We start from the raw sequence: 21,524 nt of genomic DNA on the forward strand, positions 1-21,524 counted from the left end.
TTACGGAGGTATAAAAATGGCCTATGGTGGACATTCAGCAGCTGCAAATGGAGGAATTGGAGCAGTCAGTAAGAGGAGGCCAAAAGCAAAACATTTTTCAGGCAAGCTACGTGTCAGCAGGGGAAGGTGGGGCAAAATAATTTGAAATCCATGATTGGTTCATTTTAATGAAGGTTAGATCATCAACATTTCAGGTAGCCAGATGCGTCCCTTTTTCAGTCAGTATTGAACCAGCAGCACTGAAGACTCTTTCTGATAGCACACTAGCAGCTGGGCAAGCGAGCTGCTGTAATGCATATTTTGCCAATTCAGGCCAGTTGTCTATTTTAGATGCCAATAATCAAAGGGGAATGACCAGTGAGGGAGAACATCGATAAGCGAGGAAAAATAGTTCATAACCATACTGGACAAATGCTGTCCCCTGTCACTTTGAATCGATGCAGCAGTACCTGTCATGTCTGCGGTCATTGCGAAATCACTCCACAACCTGGTCATAAAACCCCTCTGTCCAATGCCACTTTGTATTTGTGCACCTCTAACACCTCTCCCATGTTGCCCCCTACAGCTTGTGTGAGAACCATCACAGCTGCTGTGTGCTGGGAATGCTTGAACCAAACGGTCAACAAGAGTTGCTTGTTTGGTTGCCAATATTTGCTCAAGGTTCTCATGTGGCATGATATTTTGTAATTTCACTTTATATCGTGGATCCAGGAGGCAGGCCAACCAATAATCATCATCGGTCATCATTTTGATAATGCGGGGTTCCTTTTTAGGATACGCAAGGCATACTCAGCCATGTGGGCCAATGTTCCAGGTGTCAATTCACTGCTAGTGCTGAGTTGAGGAGCACTTTCTTGCAAATCAACATCACTTGTGTCCCGCAAAAACCCTGTACCTGACTTGCAACGACACTAGTTTCTATTGCCCCCTGAGAAGCATCCTCCCATAAATATTCATCCCCATCATCCTCCTCCTCTTCATCCACCACCTCATCCAGGAGAGTTCTCTGAGCAGAGAATGGCTGACTGTCATCAAGGTTTCCCTCCTCCTCGGCTGCAGACTCCTGCTCCTTAATGTGCATCAAACTTTGCATCAGCAGACGCATTAGTGGGATGCTCATGCTTATGATGGTGTCATCTGCACTTACCAGCCATGTCCATTCCTCAAAACACTGAAGGACTTGACAGAGGTCTTGTAGCTTCGACCACTGCACACCAGACAACTCCATGTCTGCCATCCAAGTGCCTGCCCGTGTATGTGTATCCTCCCACAAATAAATTACAGCACGCCTCTGTTCGCACAGCCTCTGAACCATGTGCAGTGTGAAGTTCCACCTTGTTGCAACGTCGATTATTAGGCGGTGCTGGGGAAGATTCAGCGATTGCTGATGGTTCAGCATACGGCTGGAGTGTACGGGCGACCGGCGGATGTGCGAGCAAAGTCTTCGCACCTTCAGGAGCAGGGCTGGAAACCCTGGATAATTTTTCAGGAAGCAATGCACCTCCAGGTTCAAGGTGTAAGCCAGGCAAGGTATGTGTTACATAGTTACATAGTTACATAGTTATTGAGGTTGAAGGAAGACTTTAAGTCCATCTAGTTCAACCCATAGCCTAACCTAACATGCCCTAACATGTTGATCCAGAGGAAGGCAAAAAAAACCCATGTGGCAAAGAGTAACTCCACCATGGGGAAAAAAATTCCTTCCCGACTCCACATACGGCAATCAGACTAGTTCCCTGGATCAACGCCTTATCAAGGAATCTAGTGTATATACCCTGTAATATTATACTTTTCCAGAAAGGTATCCAGTCCCCTCTTAAATTTAATTAATGAATCACTCATTACAACATCATACGGCAGAGAGTTCCATAGTCTCACTGCTCTTACAGTAAAGAATCCGCGTCTGTTATTATGCTTAAACCTTCTTTCCTCCAGACGTAGAGGATGCCCCCTTGTCCCTGTCTCAGGTCTATGATTAAAAAGATCATCAGAAAGGTCTTTGTACTGTCCCCTCATATATTTATACATTAAAATAAGATCACCCCTTAGTCTTCGTTTTTCCAAACTAAATAGCCCCAAGTGTAATAACCTATCTTGGTATTGCAGACCCCCAAGTCCTCTAATAACCTTGGTCGCTCTTCTCTGCACCCGCTCTAGTTCAGCTATGTCTTTCTTATACACCGGAGACCAGAACTGTGCACAGTATTCTAAGTGTGGTCGAACTAGTGACTTGTATAGAGGTAAAATTATGTTCTCCTCATGAGCATCAATGCCTCTTTTAATACATCCCATTATTTTATTTGCCTTTGTAGCAGCTGCCTGACACTGGCCACTGAATAGGAGTCTGTCATCCACCCATACACCCAGGTCTTTTTCATTGATGGTTTTGCCCAGAGTTTTAGAATTAAGCACATAGTTATACATCTTATTACTTCTACCCAAGTGCATGACCTTACATTTATCCCCATTAAAGCTCATTTGCCATTTATCAGCCCAAGCTTCTAGTTTACATAAATCATCCTGTAATATAAAATTGTCCTCCCCTGTATTGATTACCCTACAGAGTTTAGTGTCATCTGCAAATATTGAAATTCTACTCTGAATGCCCCCTACAAGGTCATTAATAAATATGTTAAAAAGAAGAGGGCCCAATACTGACCCCTGTGGTACCCCACTGCTAACCACGACCCAGTCCGAGTGTGCTCCATTAATAACCACCCTTTGTTTCCTATCCCTGAGCCAGCTCTCAACCCACTTACACATATTTTCCCCTATCCCCATTACTCTCATTTTATGTATCAACCTTTTGTGTGGCACCGTATCAAAAGCTTTGGAAAAGTCCATATACACTACGTCCACTGGGTTCCCTTGGTCCAGTCCGGAACTTACCTCTTCATAGAAGCTGATCAAATTAGTCTGACATGAGCGGTCCCTAGTAAACCCGTGCTGATACTGGGTCATGAGGTTATTCCTCTTCAGATACTCCAGTATAGCATCCCTTAGAATGCCCTCCAGGATTTTACCCACAGTAGAGGTTAAACTTACTGGCCTATAATTACCGAGTTCAGTTTTTGCCCCTTTTTTGAATATTGGCACCACATTTGCTATACGCCAGTCCTGTGGTACAGACCCTGTTATTATGGACTCTTTAAAGATTAAAAATAATGGTCTATCAATGACTGTACTTAGTTCCTGCAGTACTCGGGGGTGTATCCCATCCGGGCCCGGAGATTTGTCAATTTTAGTGATTTTTAGACGCCGCTGTACTTCCTGCTGGGTTAAGCAGGTGACATTTAATGGGGAATTTTTATCACTAGTCATATTGGCTGCCATGGGATTTTCTTTTGTAAATACTGATGAAAAAAAGTCATTTAGCAGATTGGCTTTTTCCTCATCCTCATCCACCATTTCACCCAGACTATTTTTAAGGGGGCCAACACTGTCATTTTTTAGTTTCTTACTATTTATGTAGTTAAAGAATATTTTGGGGTTATTTTTGCTCTCTCTAGCAATGAGTCTCTCTGTCTCAATCTTTGCTGCCTTGATTTGCTTTTTACAGAATTTATTTAATTTTCTGTATTTATTTAATGCCTCATCACTACCTACTTCCTTTAATTCTCTAAATGCTTTCTTTTTGTTCCTTATTGCGCCCCTAACAGCTCTATTTAGCCATATTGGTTTCCTCCTATTTCTAGTATGTTTATTCCCATACGGTATATACTGTGCACAGGTCCTATCCAGGATGCTAATAAACGTCTCCCATTTTCTTTGTGTATTTTTGTGTCTCAGGATATCGTCCCAGTTAATTGCACCAAGATCCTCTCTCATCCGTTGGAAATTTGCCCTCCTGAAGTTTAGTGTCCTTGTCACCCCCCTACTACCCATCTTATTAAAGGTTACATGAAAACTTATTATTTTATGATCACTATTCCCCAAGTGACCCCCAACCCTTATATTTGATATGCGGTCTGGCCTGTTGGTTAATATTAGATCTAGCAGTGCCCCCCTCCTTGTTGGGTCCTGAACCAGCTGTGAAAGGTAATTGTCTCTCATAGTTGTCAAAAACCGATTACCTTTGCTGGAACTGCAGGTTTCTGTTCCCCAATCTATTTCAGGGTAGTTGAAGTCCCCCATAATAATGACTTCTCCTTGAGTCGCAGCTTCATCTATTTGCTTTACGAGGATATTCTCCATTGCTTCCATTATTTTTGGAGATTTATAACAAACCCCTATCAGTAATTTATTATTTTTTCCCCCTCCCCTTATCTCCACCCACAGGGACTCCACATTTTCATTAAATTCACCTATATTATCACGCAGGATGGGTTTTAAGGAAGATTTTACATACAGACACACCCCTCCCCCTCGCTTATCTGTACGGTCATTTCTGAACAGGCTATAGCCCTGCAAGTTAACAGCCCAGTCATGGCTCTCATCCAGCCACGTCTCAGATATCCCCACCATGTCATAATTATGCTCCAACAACATTAGTTCTAATTCGTCCATTTTGTTGACGAGGCTTCTGGCATTAGTATACATGCACTTGATGTTACTCTCTGTACCTCTATTCTTTCTTAAATTAATAACTGTTCTAACCCCACCCCCCATGCCACCGCCACCCCCAACTTCCTTATTTGTGCCCAGCTCTCTATCTGCACTATCTTCCCCTCCTATAAAATGAATACCCTCCCCCCCAATCCCTAGTTTAAACACTCCTCCAACCTTCTAACCATTTTCTCCCCCAGCACAGCTGCCCCTTCCCCATTGAGGTGCAGCCCGTCCCTAGCGTAGAGCCTGTAGCCCACTGAGAAGTCGGCCCAGTTCTGCAGGAACCCAAACCCCTCCTTCCTACACCAATTCTTGAGCCACTTATTAACCTCCCTAATCTCCCGTTGCCTCTCTGGCGTGGCACGTGGTACAGGCAGTATTTCGGAAAATACCACGTTGGAGGTCCTTGCTTTCAGCTTGCAGCCTAATTCCCTGAAATCATCTTTAAGGACCTTCCACCTACCTCTAACTTTGTCATTTGTGCCAATGTGCACCATGACTGCTGGGTCCTCACCAGCCCCTCCCAGTAATCTGTCCACCCGATCAGCGATGTGTCGGACTCGAGCGCCAGGTAGGCAGCACACCGTCCGACGATCCCTGTCTTTGTGACAGATTGCCCTATCTGTTCCCCTAATAATTGAGTCCCCCACTACCAGCACCTGTCTGGCCTGCCCTGCTCTCCTATTTCCCTCCTTACTGGAGCAGTCACTCCTCCGGCTTTCAGAGGACATGCCTGGCTGCAGCAGTGGTACCCCTGTACTGGCACCCCCCTCATCTGCCAACTTAGCAAACTTATTGGGGTGTGCCAGATCAGGACTAGCCTCCCTGGCACTCTTCCCTCTACCCCGCCTTCTATCTGTCACCCAGCTAACTGCCACACTGTCCTGCTGCTCCATCCTACCATCCCCCTCCTCATCTATCCCATTGAGCGTCTGCTCTGTGAGCAGAAGACTCCTCTCCATATTGTCTATGGATCTCAGTGTTGCCAGCTGCACATTTAGATCCAAAATCTGGGCTTACAAATGCACAATGTGCTCACATCTCGCACAGCAGTATGCACCCTCGACCAGCTGGTCAAGGACTGCATACATGTGGCAAGATGTGCACTGGATGGCATTAACAATTGTGGAGCACATTTCCTAATGGGGATTGCACCACACAGAAACTTTAATTAAAAATAAATACAAAGTATTAATTAAAAAAAAAAAAAAAAAAAAAACAGAAGCAATTCCTCCCTTGGAAACTCCCTGATTCCAAAGTCACTGAATCACAAGTCACACACTTACCGCCGTTCACACTTACGCTCAGGTCACACTCAGCTCGCTCACACTCGCTGTGCTGAAGATTTATAGATTTTTTTTTTTCTCTCTATCTCCCCTCAACAGCAATCCACCTTGCTGTTCAGATGCACTTCCAAAATGTGTTTCAGTTCTGAAAGGGCTATGGCAGCCAACAGCCAACTGTTTCCTAGACCATGGGCTAGGAAGAACTGTCCCACTATGGCTGTCCCCTGTGGACCCTGCATCCACCACATTAACCCAGTGCACCGTGATGGACACGTAACGTCCCTGGCCATGCCTACTGGTCCATGCATCTGTTGTGAGGTGTATCTTTCTACTGACTGATTGCCTCAGTGCATGGACAATGCGGTCTTTGACATGCTGGTGGAGGACTGGGATGGCTTTTCTTGCAAAGAAGTGTCAACTGGGTAGGTCATAGCGTGGTACTGCGTAGGCCATCAGGGCTTTGAAAGCTTCACTTTCAACCAACCAGTAGGGCATCATCTCTAATGAGATTAGTCTAGCAATGTGGGCGTTCAAACCCTGTGTATGCGGATGAGAGGATGAGTACTTCCTTTTTCTAACGAGAGTCTCTTGTAGAATGAGCAGGACTGGAGAGCTGCATATGGTGGAACTAGCGGGGTTGGTGGTGGACATGGCAGATTGAGAGAGGGTTGGTGATGTATTCTTGATGTTGGCCTACATACAGTGTTTCCTACCAAGAACCTTGTGATTCCCTGACTGCTTTGGCCTTGCAACGATACCTCCACATTTGCTGCTGGTGGTGTCCTAACCGTTGGGCTTACAGTGAGGGAAGCAATGTAGCGTTGCTGACTACCTTCATTCTGAGCGGGTGCACCAACGGTACGGGACGTTTGGTAGTTAGTCCAGGCTTGCAAGTGCATGCTGGTTAAATGTCTATGCATGCACATTGTATTTAAATTTTGGAGATTCATCCCTCTGCTAAAGGTCTTTGAGCATTTCTTACAGATAACTTTTGACTGATCATTCAGATCTTGGTTAAAAAATTGCCACACTGCACTCTTCCTACTTTGGATAACATTTTCAGGCATTGCACGCTGTGCTACTTTCACCGGAAGGACACAAGGAAGTGACTTGTTCCTGACCGGGAGCATCCACTGACGACTTGCTGCTTTTATATTTCGAACTTTCAGAAGAGGAGGCGAAAGAGCTAGAGGCTGAGTCAGCAAGGAAAGCGAAAACTTTTTCCTGCTGCTCCTGCTTTAAAAGTGGTTTTCCTACTCCCAGATAAGGGAGCCTTCGAGGCCTTGGGTAGCCAGATGATGACGCTGGCTCAACACCTCGAGACTTAGGTGCTATTTTGCTTTTCCCAATACCACCAGTTGCTCCACCACCACCATCATTGCCAGCTGGCAACGACCGCCCGCGGCCTTCTTCCACCAGACTTCCTCATTTTTGGGAAAATGTAACCAAAATAACAACCGTTATATGGTACTGTAAAACAAGGTAGAAGTTGTATATAAACTTGTTGAGAATTTAAATCTCCCTTTTTAGGGAGGGAGACTGCACCAAAACTCAGGCCCAGTGTATTACAATACACAATGTAAGTGGCAGAACGTGGCTGGAAAATATATGACAAACTAACAGAACTGACCTAGATCCACTTAGTGGCAATTTAAATCTCCCTTTTTTTGGGGGGAGACTGCACCCAAACTCAGGCCCAGTGTATTTTACAATGCAATGTGAGTGGCAGCAAGTGGATGGCTAATACACGAGAAGTAAAGAGGACTGAGGTATATCCACTTTGTGAGAATTTGAATATCACTTTGTTTGGGAGGAGACTGAACCACAACTCAGGCACAGTATATTTTACAACGCAATGTGAGTGGCAGCAAGTGGCTGGCTGTTACACGAGAAACTAAGAGGACTGAGATATATCCACTTTGTGAGAATTTGAATCTCACTTTTATTTGGGGGGGAGACTGAACCACAACTCAGGCCCAGTGTATTTTACAACGCAATGTGTGTGGCAGCAAGAGGCTGGCTGATACACGAGAAACTAAGAGGACTGAGATATATCCACTTTGTGAGAATTTGAATCTCACTTTTTTTGGGAGGAACACTGAACCACAACTCAGGCCCAGTGTATTTTACAACGCAATGTGAGAGGCAGCAAGTGGCTGGCTGATACACGAGAAACTAAGAGGACTGAGGTATATCCACTTTGTGAGAATTTTAATCTCATTTTTTTGGGAGGGAGACTGAACCACAACTCAGGCCCAGTGTATTTTACAACGCAATGTGAGTTGCAGCAAGTGGCTGGCTGAGATACGACAAACTAACAGAACTGACGTATATCCACTTTGTGACATCTTGAATCTCCCTTTTTTGGGGGGGAGACAGCACCACAACTCAGGTCCAGTGTATAACACAACACAATGTAAGTGGCAGAAAGTGGCTGGAAGATATCAGAAAAAATCCAAGGACTGTAATACAATTTCAATCTCCCTACAATGATCTCAGGATAAGTATGGCTGCAACAAAAAGGACTGCTGCACACAAAAGTGTGGACAAATAAAAAATATAACTGCAGAAAGGAGCAACAGGATTTTTGCTTTTAAAAAAGCAGTTGGTTTGCACAGCAGCGGTGCAAACAGCAATGCAACTATCATGGAGACTTGTAAGGCAGTCTAATAAGCTACAGAGCTGATGCACAAAGATATAGCCTCCACTGTCCCTGCTAAACAAAGGTGGTGTTGGACAGTTGAAATCGCTGCAGCACAAGCGGTTTGGGGGTTAATCTTCCCTCCCTAACTATGTCCCTTCTTCTGACTAAGCTGCAGCAATCTCTCCCTATGCTACGATCGGCAGAACTAAGATGGCGGGCGGCGTTCATGCCCCTTTATACCCCCTGTGACGCTGCAGAAAGCAAGCCAATCACTGTCATGCCCTTCTCTAAGATGGTGGGGATCGAGACCTATGTCATCACGCTGCCCACACTCTGCATCCTCCTCCATTGGCTGAGAAATGGCGCTGAACACGTCATACAAAACGCGACTTTGGCGCGCTGATCGCCGACCGCATGGCCAACATCACACTGGGATCGGGTTTCATGAAACCCGACTTTGCCAAAAGTCGGCGATTTTTGAATTTGTCTGATCCATTTCGCTCAACCCTATTTTTAACTTTTCCATCAATATGTCGGTATGGGGGCTTGCTTTTTGCAGGACAAGTGGTACTGTTGGAAGACTTCATTGATTTTACCATGTCATCTACTGGAAAACGGGAAAAAAATTCCAAGTGTGATGAAATTGCAAAAAAAGTGCAATTCCTCAATTGTTTATTCAGTTTTTTATTTACCATGTTCACTATATGGTAAAACTCACCTTCCATTATAATTCTACACGTCATTATGGGTATGCAGACACTAAACATGTATAGGTTCTTTTGTATTTGAGTGGTGAAAAAAATCCAAGTTTGTAAAAAAAAAATATGGCGCCATATTCCGAGATCCATAGAGTATCAATTTTTCGTGATCTAGGGCTGGGTGAGGGCTTATTTTTGTCTACGCCTAGCTGACTTTTTTATTGATAACATATTGAGGTAGATATGATCTTTTGATCGTTTCTTATTGCATTTTATTTCAATGTTGAGGTGATCAAAAAAACGTAATGCTGATGTTTTAATTTTTTTCCTATTTTACCAATCTAATTAATTTACTTTATAATTTGGCAGATTGGACATTTCTGAATGCAGCGATACCATATATTTTTATTGTTTTATTTTAAATGAGGCAAAAGGGGGTGATATGAACTTTGATGCTTTTTAAATTTTGTAAATATTTTTTAAAACTTTTTTCTTTTTACTTGCTTCAGTAGTCCCCTTAGGAGACTTGAAGATGCGATCTTCTAACTGCCTGTGCTGCACATAACAGGGCTTCAACCTGGAACCCGCCATAAAGGCAGGAAGACAATCTTGGACATACCTACACGTTCATGGTCATAAAGGGGTTAGGAGAGGATTTTGGGGAGATAATTAATTGATCTTAATTTAGCATGATAATGGTGTTATCCCCATTTCAATGCATAGTGGCACATAAATCCTGTAATATGTGCACCACTCTAAGATAGATAGAAAAGATATAACATTTATGTATCATTTCATGGACATTACATAGTTTTGATACTGCTCAGATAAAAAAAAATATGTGCCCCATGTTTGCATATTATTAACTAATGTAATAAATATTAAAAGATGAATGCAAAATAATGTAAAAGTCAACATGTTGACTCTTGGGAGGGGAGTCGAATTTTGGAGGTGGAAGGAAGTGTTGAATGGGGGGAAAGTGTGGAGAAAGATGAAAGTGTGAAGAAAAATGGATCTATTAGTCTGAACCATTGACTATAGTTCCCCTGGTACCATCAGAAACTATTAGTTTCATCTTAACTAAGTGTCAGGAAATGGCAAAATATAAATTTTCTTCTTCAATGACAGATGTAGTAAATGTTGCAAATTTCCGCTTTCAGTAGAATCAACAGCATTGAGACATGGGAAAATGAACCGTTTTTACTTGGGACATACAACAACCATTATCTTCTTCATCACAACAAGGAGAATACAGATATGTAATTCTGTGCTACTGTGTCCCAGCAAGGTTTTCTCAATTATCACTAACTGTCATGGAGACATCCATCTGTGGAATCCACAAATTCTTGCACTCCTCCTTGTAACTCCATTGCTAGTTATAATCAGTGCAGAGGGACTTGGGCATCCTAGGCAGGGTAGCAAGAGTTAAATATTTGCTAAACTGAGGTTGTTGATTGCCATTGGTCACATGCTGCAGAAAAAACAGTCATGTCTGCTCTTTACTTGTTTATGCTGGGTCTGCTATGCAGTTGATGCCAGCAATAGTTTCTGTATCCTCACTTGGAGAGGTGTACACATCCTGGTTACTAGAGGTTATTTCCAAAATTGTTGTGATCTGTGTCTACTTACCCCTTTCCTTTTTCCCTAGGTAACTATATGTTGCTTTATTGCCTCACGGGCTTACACGTTAATTCCTTAGTGTATTTCCCGGAGAGCATGCGGTGTGTCTGCGCTTCTGTTTTGCCCTGCCTGTCTTGTTTGTAATTCCCCCATACACTTTACTGACTAGTGCTGTTTGGGAGCATAGTACGTAATGAGGCCAATGCATCCCTTCCTTCAGGGGTAATCCTGGGGACAGGGATAGCTAAAGACTTCCTAGTCTGAGGGTCAGTAAAGGAGCAAACTTGCTGTTCCGTAGCCACACCGTGACACTCTGTTTTAATACTGGGTGCTTGGATAGATCACTACTCCATGCATAGACCGTGAAAAGGAATTCTGACACTTCAAATTTGCAATGCAAATAGTATTGCTTTATTAGAATCACAATCCAAATAAATTTAACGTTTTGCTCTATCTGTTTTTGTTCTGACACAAAGTCAGAAATGCTGGATCACCAGTGAGACCGAACCAAAAGATAAGGCCCTCAAATAACGAGCCCTCTGAGAAAAGAATGCACACTTGTTGTGAGAAAGTAAATTTTCTGTTCATTCACACAAGAATGCTGTCTCTTATACCATTTACAGCAATGTAACTCAATGTAAGTCATGTACCCTCCCCACCCCCCGTTACCCAGGTCGTAATGACTTTAGTTACCATGTACCCAAAATATGTTTTTGCCGACTCTTAAAACCATTGCATATGAGAAGTGGAAGTATAAAATCCTTGAATATGAGGCTATAAGGCTGGCAAATACAAAAGCAATATAGAAGAGAGAGAAAACATTAACCTTTCTACTGTATATCAGTTTTGATCTGTTTCCCACTTTTTTTTTGCACTTATTTGGTAATGTATCTGAGGAAAGTCCTATTGTTAGACCGAAATATTATGTTCATTTGGATTGTGGTTCGAGTAAAGTTATACTTTTTTCATTGCACATTTGGGGTTCTGTATTTTCTTTTTGGGCTGTGAACATGAAGAATTATTACTGTTATTTTCCTTCCTCTCTTCAAAATTGTTTTTCCAGAATACAACAGTAGAATATATAGACAGTGTGTTAGGGATGGCAGATTGCACTAAATGAAATATAAAATAAAGTGCAATCGCAACCCGGGGTCCACCGTTCAGGGATGAACCCTGCTGCTAGTATAAACAATGATGAAACAGAACAGTGAGCGTTGCCTTGAACACACTGAGTTAACGCCACTCAGAGTGAACTTAACACTGATTTCCAAGCTCAGTTACTTCACAGAGAGGTATGGCACAAGAATGCAAAGTGCTATACCCTGTTAACATCACAGGGATATTAGCATGTGGATTGGGCTAGCTCTGCAACTTAATGGTGCTAACTGCACACACAAATGAAGCAGATGCTGAGCCAATTGAAAGAGCTCATTGACGCTAGGTACAATACCCAGTCGATTTCACCGAAAAGTATAGCATATGGGTTGAGCTTGCTCTGTAACTGGACTGTGTTAACTGCACACAAGAATGAAACAGATGCTAAGCCAAGTAGCTAGTTACCCCATTCCTGACACTACTGAACGTGTGCCTGACCGGCACCCTAAGCATGTAGCAGACTGGAGACTCAGGCATTGAGCCAAGGGTACAAAACCGCATAAGTGTGCTACCTGCCTGCCAACAAGTAGAGTCTTTGAGCAAAGACACACACACGTGCAGACAGAATGGTAGGGTAGCCACCAACACCTAACATAAATGACACTAGAGCACCCACGTGCGCCTCTGAGAGCCTTTTATATGCCAAGCTCCACCCCAGACACTCATGTCCAGTCAGCTGAGACATCGCCTGTAGGCCAATTCAAGGCTGTCACATCATCAGAGCAGCTAATGTCCAACCACCAATGAGATGCCGCCACATCACGGACATGCTCATTAAGGTGATCTCTCGACTTAGACTCCAGAGTGCAAGACTCCACCTGCATATCATTGGTTACCAAAGACTTGACTGGAGAACCAGCAGTAACCCAACGTATACCACGAGCCTGAGCAAGACGCTGAGACTCACGTCTGTGCTGAGCACCAATCGCAGCGGACTGACCTGAATGGGAGACCACAGAAGCAGATAATGCTTGGGATCTATCCCGCGCCGCATGGATGAAAGTGTAGAGGTTCCCTTTTTGGATATATTGGGCTTGGCATCTGACTACACTCTTACCTACCACCTGTACTATTATGAAATCTATACTGAGCTAAGAGTCATGAAACAGCAATAAATTATTTTTATACCAAAATGATAGAGTGCATAAGAGGCTTTTGATGTGAAGGTGGATGGAAGTGTGGATTCTTAGTATGGGACATATTAGTCTGGTCCTTTGCAACATTATTTCCTGTACTACCATGAAATGTCTGACAATCTAAGATTAATGAGACAGTAAAACATCCTCCCTAACACCATTGATAGGGGTGGTATACGCCTGAATTACCTTTCTGTATTAAATTGTCTTTTGAGCATGTTACAGAAGGACATATAGGTTATTCTTCCTTTCTATTATAATGGGAAAAATATCTAATAAATAGATAAATACATAATACAATTTGCTCCATTGAAAATTTTTATAATATTACAAAAAATACCAAAAAACCTTTTTTGCTACATTTTATTATAAGTCCACATTCTCGAGCAAAAAGAAATGTGTCTTTTTTGTGCCATTCTCTTCATTATAGGAGCAGAATCTACAAAATTATTGAACTTCAGAATGTTTAAAATGTGTAGGAAAAGAGAAGAGACACTGCGGATTCTAAAGATAAATGTCTGATGTGACGGAACGTAGCAGTGCTTTATAACGAAGAAGACTTTTGTTCCTGCTATATAGTATCTGTCAAGTAAAGAACAGAACAAGTGGGAGGCAGAAAAATGAAAGTAACTCAGTAGATAAAAAGGACGCAAACAATAATTCAAATTACAGTGATGGGGAAGTTTTAATAGCAAATATTGTTGCAAAGGCATAATGGAAGCTTTTTAAAAAAAGTCCCTTCCAAGGTATGGTATGTTATTTATAATACCCTTCAATAATGAGCAGAGATTTTTTTTTCTCATTTGATGTGAATATGAAAAGTAAAAGTGTATTTCCTTATCATAAAGATTGCTAAAATTGACAATGGTATTACCTAAATATCTTTTACTTTACATACAATATATTAATAATACAAAACCTTTAAATTCTACACTGCTTAGAATGTGAAAAGAAAAAATGCTAAACATTTTATTCCACATTACAATATGGTTTATGGTATAGTACATAGATTGTTTTCTAACACAATGTAACAAATAGAACAATGGATAAGATCAGTCAACACAAGGTCATCAAATGGAATGAAAGTCAGTGGAAAAATAGGACATCATGTAATTGATATGAATAACAGATGCGCAATACAAAACAAATGCCACAAGCAAACATTAAAAATTAACAGATTTAAATCTTTTGTGGCCATGCATGGGAAATTCTAATATATGTCTATTTGTAGAGTTTTCTCACCTATGACTTAATTGATTTGTTTACAATCAGGAAATTGGTGTGTGCACATGTTCAGATTGTTTTTAAATCCTGTCAGTTCACTTTGATTGTATCTTTACAAAGAGCGCATGTCGCTCGAAACGTGTCAAAAGATGCCTGTGTTCTCTTTTTTTGTGATCACACAATTTCAATCTTTGCTTCATGTACCTTGGATAATAAAATGCACTTTTTTGTATTTCATCTGTGAGCTGGAATTTTCTGCTTTCTCCATTGGATGTTGCACTCTGCCCAGGTGCTATCCGTTCTTCAGACGAGTGGAATTGCTGGTGGTGAGCTGAATTTTCTTCTGTGATTTCTCCAGCTACTCATATTCCTTCTTTCTGATGTTGCTGTCACTTGGCACTGCCACATCTATTATCATTTCTGTCTTCTGATCCTTGTCTACTATTACAATGTCTGATTGATTTGCCAACACCTGCTTATCCATCTGGATCTTGAAGTCCCACAGGATTTTAGCGCTTTCATTCTGCACCACTTTTTCTGGGGTCTCCCACCTGGACTTAAGAGGACTTAGTTCATATGCTGTGCGGATGTTCCTGTATACAATTCCTGCTACTTGGTTGGGTGTTCGGTATATAGTATTCCTGCTTGTATTTTGCATTCTGCCACTATGTGTTGTATGGCTTCTGAGTAGTGTTGAGCGATACCGTCCGATACTTGAAAGTATTGGTATCGGATAGTATCGGTCGATATCCGAAAAGTATCGGATATCGCCGATACCGATACCCGATACCAATACAAGTCAATGGGACACCAAGTATCGGAAGTTATCCTGATGGTTCCCAGGGTCTGAAGGAGAGGAAACTCTCCTTCAGGCCCTGGGATCCATATTAATGTGTAAAATAAAGAATTAAAATAAAAAATATTGATATACTCACCTCTCCGGAGACCCCTGCACCTTACCGCTGTTAACCGGCAGCCTCCTTTGCTTAAAATGAGCGCGTTTAGGGCCTTCCATGACGTCACGGCTTCTGATTGGTCGCGTGCCGCTCATGTGACCGCCACGCGACCAATCACAAGCCGCGACGTCATTCTCAGGTCCTAAATTCCTAGAATGAGGAGTTTAGGGCCTGAGAATGACGTCGCGGCTTGTGATTGGTCGCGTGGCGGTCACATGAGCGGCATGCGACCAATCAGAAGCCGTGACGTCATGGAAGGCCCTAAACGCGCTCATTTTAAGCAAAGCAGGCTGCTGGTTAACAGCGGTAAGGTGCAGGGGCCTCCGGAGAGGTGAATATATCCATATTTATTATTTTAATTCTTTATTTTACACATTAATATGGTTCCGATACCGATTCCCGATACCACAAAAGGATCGGATCTCGGTATCGGAATTCCGATACCGCAAATATCGTCCGATACCCGATACTTGCAGTATCGGAATGCTCAACACTACTTCTGAGGTTTCTTTGCATAGTCTGCACCTTGGATCTTGTCTTGTGTGGTACTTTCCTGCTTCTATGGATCTAGTACTTAGTGCTTCCTCTTGTGCCGCTATGCTTAGTGCCTCTGTGCTATATTGGAGTCCAGCTTTCTCCAGTCATGGTAGGATTTTTCTATGTCAGCAAACTCCATTATCTGTCAATGGTACATCCCATGCAGTGGCTTGTCTTGCCATGGCACTTCATGCTCCTTTTCTTCCCTCCAGACATGTTGTTGCTGCCTTAGGCTTTCTCTCAGCATCTCATCCTTTGGTGCCATTTTTCTGATGTATTCCTGGATACTCCTTGTTTCATCCGCGATGGTGGCTTGGATGCTTATCAAGCCTCGACCACCCTCCTTTCTGTTGGTATACAATCTTTGGATGTTAGACTTAAGGTGGAGACCTCCGTGCATTGTGAATGCTAGAAGATGCCAATAGAGCACTTGCATCAATACCTACCACCACCATATGTATATACAGTACAGACCAAAAGTTTGGACACACCTTCTCATTTAAAGATTTTTCTGTATTTTCATGACTTTAAAAATTGTACATTCGTACTGAAGGCATCAAAACTATGAATTAACACATGTGGAATTATATACTTAACAAAATAGTGTGAAACAACTGAAATTATGTCTTGTATTCTAGGTTCTTTAAAGTAGCCACCTTTTGCTTTGATGACTGCTTTGCACACTCTTGGCATTCTCTTGATGAGCTTTAAGAGGTAGTCACCAGGAATGGTCTTCCAACAATCTTGAAGGAGTTTCCAGAGATGCTTAGCACTTGTTGGCCTTTTTGCCTTTACTCTGCAGTCCAGCTCACCCCAAACCATCTCGATTGGGTTCAGGTCTGGTGACTGTGGAGGCCAGGTCATCTGGCGTAGCACCCCATCACTCTCCTTCTTGGTCAAATAGCCCTTACACAGCCTGGAGGTGTGTTTGAGGTCATTGTCCTGTTAAAAAATAGATGATGGTCCAGCTAAATGCAAACCAGATGGAATAGCATGCCGCTGCAAGATGCTGTGGTAGCCATGCTGGTTAAGCATGCCTTCAGTTTTGAATAAATCCCCAACAGTGTCACCAGCAAAGCACCCCCACACCATCACACCTCCTCCTCCATGCTTCATGATGGGAACCAGGCATGTAAAGTCAATCCGTTCACCTATTCTGCGTCGCACAAGGACACGGTGCTTGGAACCAAAGATCTCAAATTTGGACTCATTAGACCAAAGCACAGATTCCCACTGGTCTAATGTCCATTCCTTGTGTTCTTTAACCTAAACAAGTCTCTTCTGCTTGTTGCCTGTCCTTAGCAGTGATTTCCTAGCAGTTATTTTACCATGAAGGTCTGCTGCACAAACTCTCCTCTTAACAGTTGTTGTAGAGATGTGTCTGCTGCTAGAACTCTGTGTGGCATTGACCTGGTCTCTAATCTGAGCTGTTGTTAACCTGTGATTTCTGAGGCTGGTGACTCGGATAAACTTATCCTCAGAAGCAGAGGTGACTCTGGGGTGGTCCTCATGTGAGCCAGTTTCTTTGTAGCGCTTGATGATTTTTGCCACTGCACTTGGGGACACTTTCAAAGTTTTCCCAATTTTTCGGACTGACTGACCTTCATTTCTTAAAGTAATGATGGCCACATGTTTTTCTTTACTTAGCTGCTTTTTCTTGCCATAATACAAATTCTAACAGTCTATTCAGTAGGACTATCAGCTGTGTATCCAATAGACTTTTGCACAACACAACTGATGGTCCCAACCCCATTTATAAGGCAAGAAATCCCACTTATTAAACCTGACAGGGTACACCTGTGAATTGAAAACCATTCCCGGTGACTACCTCTTGAAGCTCATCAAGAGAATGCCAAGAGTGTGCAAAGCAGTCATCAAAGCAAAAGGTGGCTACTTTGAAGAACCTGGAGTATAAGACATAATTTCAATTGTTTCACACTATTTTGTTAAGTATATAATTCCACATGTGTTAATTCATAGTCTTGATGCCTTCAGTATGAATGTACAATTTTTATAGTCATGAAAATATAGAAAAATCTTTAAATGAGATGGTGTTTCCAAACTTTTGGTCTGTTCTGTATATATATATATATATATATATATATATATATATATATATATATATATATATATATATATATATATATATATATATATAGCAAAGTGGAGATTGGAAATTTGTAAAAAATCTAATTAGCTTTCCTTGCCATTTTCTGAGACCCATAACAGTTTCATTTTTGGGATCTGGAGATGTGTAAGTTTATTTTTGGTGCCCTGAGCTGATGTTTAACTAATACCATTTTGGAGTAGATATGTTTTGATCGTCTTTTATTGCCTTTTATGGTAATGTTGCTGTAACCTAAAAAAACAAAACTCAAGCGTTTTTATTTATTTTTCTTGTAATGCCATTTATTAATCAGATTAATTTACTTTATATTTTGATAGATCTGACGTTTACAAATACAGCAATACCAAATATATATATTTTTTATTGTTTTTCTTTAATGGGGCAAAAGGGGGGTGATTTGAACTTGAGGAGTTTTTTTAACGTTTTTCATATTTTTAAAAACGTTTTTTAAAACTTTATATTGTTTGTAATAGTCCCCATTAGGGGACTTGAAGCAGCGATCATTCAGTCACTTGTGCTATGCATAGCTGTGTATCTGCTACAGGCTGGCTTTTACAGGAGGATCATAATGACAAGCATAGGGATAATCAGTAGACTCCCGCCTGTCGTGACAGCCCATCAGTGCACTACGATCACATTGCAGGCACGTCAATGGGCATTTGGAATTAAGCATCCCCTGCCAATGCTTGTTAAATGCCACTGTCAGAGCACCGCGCACGGCTGTTAAAGGCACATGATGGCTAACTAGATAGATGCAGGCTTGGCATGCAAGCCTGCATCAAAGACAGGGACATATGACATATGACATATATATGTAATATGTCATGAAGGGATTAAAGAAGATCTATCCTGAGCCTTCACCACACAAACTGTATACATTACTATCTATATTTTCTTTGACCTGATAAAGGCCAGGGTAGTGACTCTGAAAATTCATATAATGGCTTTGCAAAGTGCACACATTAAATTCTCATTTTAAAATAAATTGGGAAAACCCTTGATAGGAATTACACAAATATTCTTACTTGAATTTTCACAGTAAATAAAACAATCTTACCAGGTTTAAAAGACTGATTTAAAGGAGTGGTCCGGGCCAGGTTCAATCTTGTCCACCAACTTGTGAAAATAATAAAACATGCCATACTCTCCTGCCACTTCGACGGATCCAGCATTGGCCTCTTCCTGAATTGTGCTAGCACTAGTATTGAGTGAGTATACTCGTTACTCGAGTTTTCCGAGCATACTCGGTGGTCTCCGAGTATTTCGGCGTGCTCAGAGATTTAGTTTGTGTTGCCGCAGCTGCTAGACAACCTGAACACATGTGGGGATTGCCTGTTTGTTAGGGAATCCCCACATGTATTCAGGCTGTCTAGCAGCCACAAATCATTCAGCTGCGGTGACACAAACATAATCTCCAAGCACGCCCAAAGTACTCGGAGAACACCTGAGCATGCTTGGGAAATCTCGAGTAACGAGCACACTCGCTCAGCACTAGCTAGCACCAAAAAAATATATGCCCCGTTAACCTATCACAGTGTCACTCCAGATATTTCTTTGTCAACTGTAAATTGCTACAGTTTTTATTATACTTGGTTTAGGTGAAATACCTTTAAATGTATGTCCATTATGCAAACTGCACAAAAATTATCCACCTTGCATATATAACATTGTGTGGAAATTTTAACTCATATAAATAGTGATTTACATAAGATTATTGAAAAAATAAATAAATAAAAGAAACAGTGATGAGTCAATCTGGCAAAGCTAAAATTTAGCAGTTCAGTTGAATTTTGACTAGAAAAATTGCAGAAGCAGCTCACCGCCTCATCTATCCAATCTCAACATGCAGCTCCCATATTTTTTATTCTTCAGATTTGGGGATGATGTCCCTTTCTGGATCATTAGTCTTTGTCAGCACTTCTGTTGTTGACTGTGCCTCGGCAACACAGGTTGTGATGTTGTGATGTTGTGTAAGGAGGTTGCTTTCCCTGCTCCTTACCTGGAACCACTTAGTCAGACAGCTCGGTTGTTGGGGGGAGGACTTTCTGCCCTGGACAGAGGGGACCATGTGAGTGCTGGGGGCAGAGAGGATGAGAGAGGGGTGTTGTCAGAAAATAGCAGGAGAGCAGAGCGAGTGAGACAGAGGGGACAGCGCGCCAGAGAGAAAGCAGGCTGCAGCGCCATGCTCCCTGAGAGAGAGTGCTCCCTGTGAGGGCACTGAGGCTGAGATACCAGCCGTAGTGAAGGCTGGATGTGAGAGTGTGGACTCTGATGCCTCCGTAATCAGAGAAGATGTGTTCCCTGACAGTGATGTGAGCAAACAGCCCCGGTGAACGCAGTGACAATCCAGGACCCGTGAGTGTGACAAGTAAACTGCTCAGTGTGTGTAGCATTGCTACTGCAGAAAGACTGTCAGGCTAATATACAGAGACTGTGCAGCAGAGTGGCTGTGTTACTTCCTGCTTACAGCTTCACTGGGAGGAAACACTGCAAAGACTTAACCCCGGAGTCTCCAGTTCCCAGGAGACAGAGGAGAGACTTCAGGATCTCAAGCACTGCTGATGACTGTATCCACGTTGGAATAAGGACCCTCCAGTCAGGACCTCCCTGGACTGATAAGTTACAAGAACACTCGTTAACCATTTAGATTCCGCGTAACTGTTTACTGTTTGATTTATCTCTACTAACCCCCTGTTTACTCCCTGCGAGGATAATCTTACTACTGTTAATAAATTCCCCTCAACAGTTGGTCTGTCTGTTCCGTGGTGACATAGTCTACCCTGCCCTCTATTACACTTGGCGTAGTTGGCAGGATGTCACACTTTAGCATGGAAAGGGCAGACCAAGCAGTTGGGGGAGGCCTCAGGTCTAGCATCTCCCTGGGAGCCATGTTAGTTAACCTTCCAAAATTATCGGGGAGCGATGTCATGTTGTGGAGTTGGATGGAGCGCATCCAAGGGATGATGCGGATGCATCCTAAGATGCCAGCTTGGCAGGCAGAAATAGCTGTAATGGCCCTAGAGGGGGATGCACGGGACTCTGTTATGCTCAGACCCCCCCAGGTGAGAGATACCCTGGACAAAGTATTACGTATACTTGAGGAGACGCATGGGGACCCCCCTATCGTAGGGGAGCTGCGCATGCGACTGTTTCACCGGGTACAAAGAGAGGGGGAGACCGTGACATAATATATGAATGCACTGCAGGAGTTTCATACTGCCATTATACGGAAGGACGGCGTAGGTGTGGGGTCAGTTGATGTTGTGCTGCGAGACCAACTGGTGACAGGCTTCCGAGATGTGTTGATAAAACAGGCCCTGCGAGAGTGCATGCGTGTAAAGCCAGATATGACCTTCTCTGAGGTCGGGAGTGAGGCATGCACGGGCGAGCAAGAGCAAGGGGTAGCAGTGCCAGTGGGGAAGGTGTGGAGCCGGGAGGTTACGTTACAGCCCCTCAATGGGTGGAAGACTTGCAGAAGGAGGTTAAGCGGGTCCGTGAGGAAGTGGCAGAATAAAAGAAGACCCCTGCTGCAGAGTACAGCCCTCCGGTGCGAGAAAGAGAGACTGCCACCCAAAGTGAGACTAGTGCTGCT

The sequence above is a fragment of the Ranitomeya variabilis genome, chromosome 6, assembly GCF_051348905.1.
Source record: "Ranitomeya variabilis isolate aRanVar5 chromosome 6, aRanVar5.hap1, whole genome shotgun sequence".
Lineage (NCBI taxonomy): Eukaryota > Metazoa > Chordata > Amphibia > Anura > Dendrobatidae > Ranitomeya > Ranitomeya variabilis.